This window comes from Fukomys damarensis, unplaced genomic scaffold (assembly GCF_012274545.1).
Source record: "Fukomys damarensis isolate Sample0158 unplaced genomic scaffold, DMR_v1.0_HiC HiC_scaffold_12, whole genome shotgun sequence".
Classification (NCBI taxonomy): Eukaryota; Metazoa; Chordata; class Mammalia; order Rodentia; family Bathyergidae; genus Fukomys; species Fukomys damarensis.
The window spans coordinates 23,598,062-23,606,099 of NW_022900924.1; the positions used below are offsets into that span (position 1 = coordinate 23,598,062).

General features: G+C 39.9%; 1 protein-coding gene across 6 annotated transcripts in view; it reads left to right on the forward strand.

The window, feature by feature from the left end:
• Positions 1 to 8,038, forward strand: part of Znf10 (zinc finger protein 10) — an 83,446-nt gene that overhangs the window by 35,622 nt on the left and 39,786 nt on the right. For 2 of the 6 annotated variants that reach the window (XM_033762506.1, XM_010604215.3), the window contains exon 1: positions 6,530 to 7,565. The exons of 2 other annotated variants lie outside the window; for them this stretch is intronic. The gene's annotated coding sequence lies outside the window, so the exon portion shown is untranslated. Of the gene's footprint in view, positions 1 to 6; positions 90 to 6,529; positions 7,566 to 8,038 lie in introns of those variants that run through there. 2 more of the 6 variants (XM_019204537.2, XM_010604218.3) reach the window with 2 other exon arrangements.

The following is an 8,038-nucleotide window of genomic DNA, read 5'->3' on the forward strand; positions in this document are numbered from 1 at the left end:
CCTCGGCTGCATCCTGTTTCTAGCCGGCCTTGCCGCGGCTGCTGCCTCCGTTCCGGGCCGTCCGCCGGATCCCTTGGAGCCTGCTGCAGGTACGCGCCGGTGTGGGCTTGCTGTCCGCGGGCACTTTTCGGGTCTCAGCGGCTGTCCGCGAGCTCTCCCGGGGCCGCCGGTGCGGACTGAGCGAGTGGTGAGGTGCCGCCTCCCTTTCGGGCTCAAGTACCTCCGCGAGCTGATCTTGAAGTTTCTGCAAGGCCTCCCTGGCGTCAGCTGAAAGGATGATCTCTTTGTTAGCAGTGGGACTATTTTTCTTTTTTTCATTTTTTGGTACCGGGTATCGAACTCAGGACCTTGGGTTTCTGAGACAGGCGGCAGCACCACTGAGCTAAATCACCGGCCCCCAACGTGATTTAAAAAAAATGCACACTGTTGGCCTAGCATGGTGGAGCACGGCTGGAATTCCAGCGCTGTGGCAGGCTGAGGCAGGAGAATCGCAAATTAGAGAGCAATCTGGCAATTTAACGACTTAGACCTCATCTCAAAATAAGCGCTGGAGATGTAGCTCAGTGCAAAGATTTTAGATTTAATTCCAGCATGCCAAACAAAAAAAGTAAAAGAAAATACATCAGTAAATTATGTTTGTAGTTATGTACAACATTCAGTTAATAGTTCCATTTCTTTTGGTACCAGGGGTTTAACTCAGGACCTTAAGCTTGCAAGGCAGGGGCTGTGCCACTTAGCTAAATCCCGGGCCCAGTAGTTCTACTTTAATAAGTTTGATGGCAGAAATGGAAAGGATAAGTTTTTATTTCTTGCCCTAATCTTTAAAAAGTATTTTAAAGGCCTTTTTCCTCTTTTTTTTTTGTATTTACACGAGTCTCCTCAAAATTGCCCTTCTGGGCTGGGGGCGGGCACCACGCTGGCCTCAAAAGCACAAGGTCTTAAATTTGACCCCCGGTACCACCCTCCCCACTCAAAGAAATTGCTTTTCTCGTCAGTACTTTCAGTTAAGGAAGTCTGTGCCTGTAGTTTCTAGTTTCCTCATCTTTTTTTTTTTTTTTTACCTGGGGATCCAACTCAGGACCTCCTGCTTGCCAGGCAGACGCTGTGCCACTGAGCTAAATCCCCAGCCCTCGTCGTAAGCTTTTTATAAAATAAATCAAATAGGGCCGGGGATTTGGCTCAGTGGTTCTGGCGCCTGCCTCACAAGTTCAAGGACCCGAGTTCCATACCTGGTACCAAAAAAAAAATTGATTAACTGAATTATTTTTAGGGACAGCTTGTCAGCTTTTTATGTTTTGACACTAGATTCGTTAAACTAATCTCAACGATTACTATCTCATCTAACATCTAGTGTTTCAAAGATAAAGTTAATTCCCGAGTTCGATCCCCAGTACAAAAAAAAAAAAAAAAAAAAAAAAAAAAAAAAAAGATAAAAATATCAGTAATGCATGCATGGATCCCACTGAAAGTGTATGGAGGTGAAGAATCTCAAATCTAGCTATACATTAATAGCAGAAAGGGAAGAGAAAGAGAGAAGGAGGGAGGGGATATATCACACAATACCAACAGTAAGTATTACAGATGTTCACTGCAGCTGGTAACCTGAGAACTATACCACTTCCTAACCACTTTATTTTATTTTTAAACATTTATTTATTTATTTTTTGGTACGGGGGATCGAACTCGGGTTCTTGCACTTGTGAGGCAGGTGGCAGAACCACTGAGCTAAATCCCTGGCCCTTCCTGACCACTTTAAACCACCTTAACACTGAGCTATTTTTATGACAGAACTGCTCCTCTTCTGTTTCACAATTGTTGCTCCATTTTGCAGAGCCTCCTGAACAGTGAGGTGGCTCTTATTCCTGCCTCTTCAAAAAACATCCTTCATTTGTTCTTTTGTTCTTTCTCTTAGTGCCTATTTCTTAAGCTTTTCATTTGCCAGTTACAAGGGCAGGGAGTCACAATGCAACTCAAAAATTAAAGCAGGATGTCTTCTTGTTAGTACTGTATGTAATCATTGCCTCAAAGTTCTGCTTAGGACAATATTTAGATGTGAGACCTTCTGGAAAAGAGATTATAAAACTATCTTTATTAAGATAATTAAGCCACCAACATGTATGAGAAATTTAACAACTATCAAGTTTTTAAGTGAAGTAACTGAATAAGAAAATGGATGTTAATGGATTGCTTTACTGTCCTCAAGGACAAGTTAGCACATACCTTTATAAAAACAATTGTTTATTCACAATAGGAAGAAAGTAACAAATACTAATTTTACCTAGAAATTTGTGTGAACTTGACTGTATTTAGTTTTTTGGTTTTTGTTTTTTTTTTGAAACAGTTCTGCTGGCTTTGAACTCACTATGTAGCCCAGGCCTGCCTTGAATTCATGGCAATTCTCCTGCCTCAGCCTTCTGAGTACTGGGATTATAGGTGTGTGCCACCACACCTGGCTAGTTTTTGCTTTTTTGACCCAGGGTCTCTGAATGTAGTTCAGTCTGGCCTTGAACCCAATTGATCCTTTTGCCTCAGCCCTCCTGGAAGTTGACCTTATAGTTGTATACCACCATGCTTAGCAAATGTGTGTGAATTTTTTTTTTTTTTTTTTTTTTTTTTTTTTGGTTGTTCTGGGGATAGAACTCAGGACCTTGTGCTTGCCAGGCAGCGCTGTGCCACTGAGCTACATCCCCAGCCTAATATGTGTGAATTTTATGAAAGCACTTAAAAGCCTTTCTAGAAGATCTGAAATAAGAATAAAGGATAAATAAATAAGAATGAAGTTTTGTTTTAAATTATCAAGAAAGTTTAACAATTTTTTAAAGAACTTCAATGCACCTTATATCTTCATGCGTTGTAAAATTGTTATGGAAGTGGCTCTTTTCTTTTTTTTACAGTTTGACTAGAAAAACAGTGTGTTAGGAGAAATAGAAATGATAGATTTCTTTTTTTGGTAGAATTGGGGATTGAATCTATTGGCCTTCAAACTGAGCTCCCCCAGCCTTTTTTATTTTTATTTTTTGGTACTGGGGATCAACTCAGGTGCTTGTGCTTGTGAGGCAGTGAGCTAAATCCCGACCCCTTTTTATTTTTCATATTGAGGACAGGGTCCCACTAAGTCACCAAATTGCCTAGACTGGGATGGAACTTGTGATCCTCCTGGCTCAGCCTCCCAGCGTGCTCAAATTGAAGGTGTGCACCACAATACCCATCTTGATTTCTTTGATTTTCATTTAGTAATTCAAGCACCAAAGCATTATAATGATGTATAATTTAAGTAACATTTTAGGGTTTTTTTTGTTGCTGGGGTTCAAACTTGGGACCTTATGCTTGTGAAGCAGGTGGCAGAACCACTGAGCTAAATCCCCGGCCTACATTTTAGGTTTTTAAAGCATTGTTTTAAGGGAAAAAATTTTCATACTGTCACCATTCTGTTCTTTCTAGAATGCTCTTTGACCTGCAGTGCACTTCCTAGCATGTCTCACAAGAGCCAGGGCTCTTGAGGCTTCCAGCTGTGTGTCAATGTGTGTGTGTGTGTGTTATTGGCTGCTTTTTCACTGTGTATGTATCTCTGTCTTGGAATGAACACCCAAGAGCATCATTTTTGCTTCTTTCTGTACAGTACTTCTCTGCTGCTTGGTCTTCATGTTTTCTTTCCAACATTTCATTATGAAAATTGAACATACAGCTATTTTGAAGGAATTTTACAGTGAATACTTATAAACCCCAGTCTAGACCCTACTACTGTATTATTTACATTTCAATGTAAAATGCAGACCTTGTTATACTGTTCCCAAAATCTTGAGAATATACCTTTCTTTTCTGTTTTGCAGTGCTGGGTGTCAAACATGCTAGACAAACACTGTCCGACTGAACTACATTCGCAGCTGAAGAATACATGTGTATTACTAACTAGAATTCAATAGTTTTTTGTTTTGTTGTAAAATTTATATGAATCTCACAAATCCTGTGTCTTTGCTGTTTTGTTAGGTGCATGGTTCTTGCTTTTTGTGTTATTAAATATATCTTGGCCATTTCTGCTGGCTCCACAGTTTTAACTTTATTTATGGATGCTGAGTATTTTTTACTGTTCACTCCTTGCCTTTTACAGATGCCAGATAGTGGTAAACTTAGAATTTGGAGAGATCTTTGTTCTCTTTTATTAGGAAGCATATCCTCCAGATGTCTGAATAAGTCTTGGCTAGGCCTCCCAGCCCAGCCCTAGCCCTCAGGCTCTAGGTCTGTGAGACAGAGATGGTGAGGAGCAGACAAGGTAAGGTAGGTGTTGGTGGAGCACTGACAGATGCCAGAGTGAATGGATGTAAAGTGTAGGGCATTGTGCTAACCTCTTTTAAGGATGTAGAATGAGGTTGTTCCAGTTTTCATTATTCCATAAGATACAAATAAATAGTAGTAGTATAAACTGAGTGTTGAGGCATGGGGGAAATGCTCCATAATTACTGGGGGGATGATGGAAAGGCTTCATAGAAGACATATTTAAGAAAGCCCTGGAGTGTCTGGGACAGGTCGAGTAGTTGTCAGGGCTCAGAATGCAGACAGTTTTGAGGTCTGTATATTAAGTTATTTGATTTGAGACAGCTGTGTAACCACTTGTGCCTCAGGTGATGACTTTCAGAGCCTTCTTTCTGGTAGTTGAAGCATCCTTTAAGCATCTCTGCCTTTATAATAGGCAAAACAATGGCCTGAAGATGTCCTGGGAATCTGTAAACATTCTTTCTGGGGTGAGGTGGAATCTCAGCGTGTGTGTGTGTGTGTGTGTGTGTGTGTGTGTGTGTGTGTGTGTGTGTGTGGTAACAGGGATTGAATGTGGGACCTTGCAGTTTGCAAGGCAGGTGGTGGTACCACTGAGCTAAATCTCTAGTCCTCAACATTGTTTTCATCTGCATCACTTGAATGACCAGTGATATTGAACATTTTTTCATTTATTTATTTGCTGCTTTTACTTGTTTGAGCAGTGTCTGTTCATTTCGGATGCCCATTTTTGAATCGGGTCTTTATATTTGGGGCATCTGATTTTTTTTTGATTTCTTTATATATTCTAGATAGTAGACATTTGTCTGAGGAAAAGCTGGTAAAAATTTTTTCCCACATTGTACATTTTCTTTTACCTCTGTTGGTGTTTTCTCCTGCACTGCAGAAGCTTTTTAATAAGATGAGATCCCAGTTGTTGATTCTTTGTGCTAGTTCCCATGCTACTGAGGATTTGTTCATAAAGTCTTTTCTTATGCAAGTGTCTTTGGGAGTTCTGCCTAACTTATCTTTCAGCAAATTTAGTGTTTCTGTATTAATATTTAGATCTTTAATCCACTTGGATTTTAGTTTAGTGCAAGGTGAAAGATAAGGGTCTAGTTTTAATCTTTGGTAGGTTAAAACCTAGTTTTTCCAACACAGTTTATTACAGAGTCTATCTTTCCTCCATTGAGGGTTGTTGGCTCCTATGTCAAAGATGAGGTAGCTGAGTACCTCTGGAGTTGTTTTTGTATCTTCCAGTCTATTTCACTGATCCTCTGGTCTGTTTCTTTGCCAGTACCATACTGTTTTTATCACAGTGGCTTTGTAGTATAGTTTCAAGTTGGGGATTGTGATACCCCCTGTCATGTCTCTGTTGCCTAGAATGGCTTTTGCTATTCTAGGTCTTTTCTGGTTCCAAATGAATTTTTGGATTGTTTTCTCTAGTTTGGTGAAGTATACTGTTGGAATTTCCATTGGGATTGTGTTGAATCTGTATAGCAGTTTTGGAAGTATGGCCATTTTCACTATGTTCGTTCTTCCTAACCAGGAGCAAGGGATGTCTTTCCATTTCTGACATCCTCTTTCATCTCCTTTTTTCACAGTACTTTAATTTTCTGTATAGAGGTCTTTTGCTACCTTCATTAGATTGATTCCTAGATATTTCATTTTTTGGGATGCTATTGTGAGAGGAATTGTTTCCCTAATTTCTCTTCTCAGTTTGTTATTTGTGTACAAGAAGGCCATTGATTTTTGATTGTTGACCTTGTATCCAGCTATTGTGCTGAATCTGTCAATTAAATCTAGAAGTCTTTTGGCAGAATTTTTTGGGTCTTCTATGTAGAGTATCGTATCATCAGCAAATAGTGACAGTTTAACTTCTTCCTTTCCTATCTTTATTGTTTTTATTTCTTTCTCTTGTCTCATTGCTTTGGCTAATGGTTCTAGAACTATATTGAACAGAAGTGGTAAAATGGGCATCCTTGTTTCCTTCCTGATTTTAGCGTGAAGGTTTTCAGTTTTTGATGTTGGCTGTTGGTTTTTCATAGCCTTTATCAAGTTGAAATAAAGACCATCTATTCCAGTTTTTTATCATGAATGGGTGTTGAATTTTGTCAAATGCTTATTCTGCATCTATTGAGATGATCATATAGTTTTTGTCCAAGGTGGTCCTCTTTTCTCCTCTAGCTTTGTCTTCTCACTGACTCAGAGGAAAAACAGAGTGGTTATAAATTAAATTTTGTGGTAGAAAATACAGGCCTTATTGTAACATTCATATTTTCATATAAATTACCATGTGTTTGTCTCCCAGATTTTACCTCTGCAGATAAAATCTCCTGTTTGCAAATTTAAAGTTCGTGGTGTGGAATGATGTTTGCTGTGCTGGGTCCTAGATTTGTCCCTGTCTTGTATTCCTGATATCTAAAGAAAGCCTTCTAGGGTGGGGACCATTGGTCCTTGTTGTAAGCTATCTGTTTTGATTTTTTTTTTAGTACTGGGTACTGAACTTGGGACCTTGTGCTTATGAGGCAGATGGCAAAACCACTAAGCTAAATCCCCGGCCCAAGTTTCACATTATCCTTAGATTCTGGTGCAGAGCCAAGCACATAGTATTCAGTAATGATTTATTAAAATGACAGAGGGCTATCCAGATTTCTAACACCAAGATAATTATCAACATGCCAACAGTTCCCCAGGAGCAAACAACTTACCCTAGTGCCTCTGTCCTTGGATGACTGTTGGTACTCCACAGAAATCTGCACTGGCCAGTTGCATAAAAGGACCCTTGTGTAACCAGTGACTGGATCTCATTACTCTCAAGAAGCTATAGAAAATGAAGATTAATAGATAAAGTAGTGGCTTAGATTGGTGATTCTCAAAATTACCTGTGCATTTGAGTCATGTGGGGATCTTGTGAAATCCCAGCCCGTCCAAGGTCTTGGTGTGGGACAAACACCTAGCAGTTCCCATGTGCAGCCAGGAGAACCAGTGGGTTAGATAGTGGTCTCATTTACCCTGGAATGGCTGTCAAAGGAAATTAGGATGAAGTGAGGCCTGTTACGAGCTAATTTTTATTTTAAATAAAAGTGAGAGAGACATTGAGATAAACCTTTTACATCTTTTGAAGAGGCCTTATGTGGTTTTGGTTTTTTAATAAGACCCGTTGAAAATTTATTAGTGACCAGCAATTTCCTGCCACCTTAGCCGTTGCTATTTGCAGGTAACAGGATGAACTCAGGACCTTGCACTTGTGAGTCAGGCAGCAACACCACTAAGCTACGGCCATACCACCCTGAACGTGCCTGATATATTTGCAGGTAAACCATTTCATGAATAATGTGTCATTGTATTGACTTGAAACTGACCTCATTGTAATGCCACACATTTGTCTTGATTCTGTCTGTAGAACAACTGAGAATAATAAATACACATGTGGTATAAGACCTGCTCATGTGTGAGGACCATTCTCTTGCTTCCCTCGGATAATTTTGTGCAGGCTACACATCTCTGATCATTTTTCCTTTTGCTCATTATGAAAAGTGTGCTCTATGAGGAATAATACAGTTTCTGAATGTCCACAGCTCTTTTTTGAACCCTTAGAACATACTTGGCATATTGTAAGCACTTAGAACATCTAGTGCAAGAAGGAAAAAAATTAAATCATATGGATTTATTCTACTCTGCCCTGCTAACTGTGGCTTTTTAAAATGTACCTTGGCTGGGCGTGGTGGCGCATGCCTCTGTAATCCCAGCACTCGGGAGGCTGAGGCAGGAGGATCGGTGAGTGCTC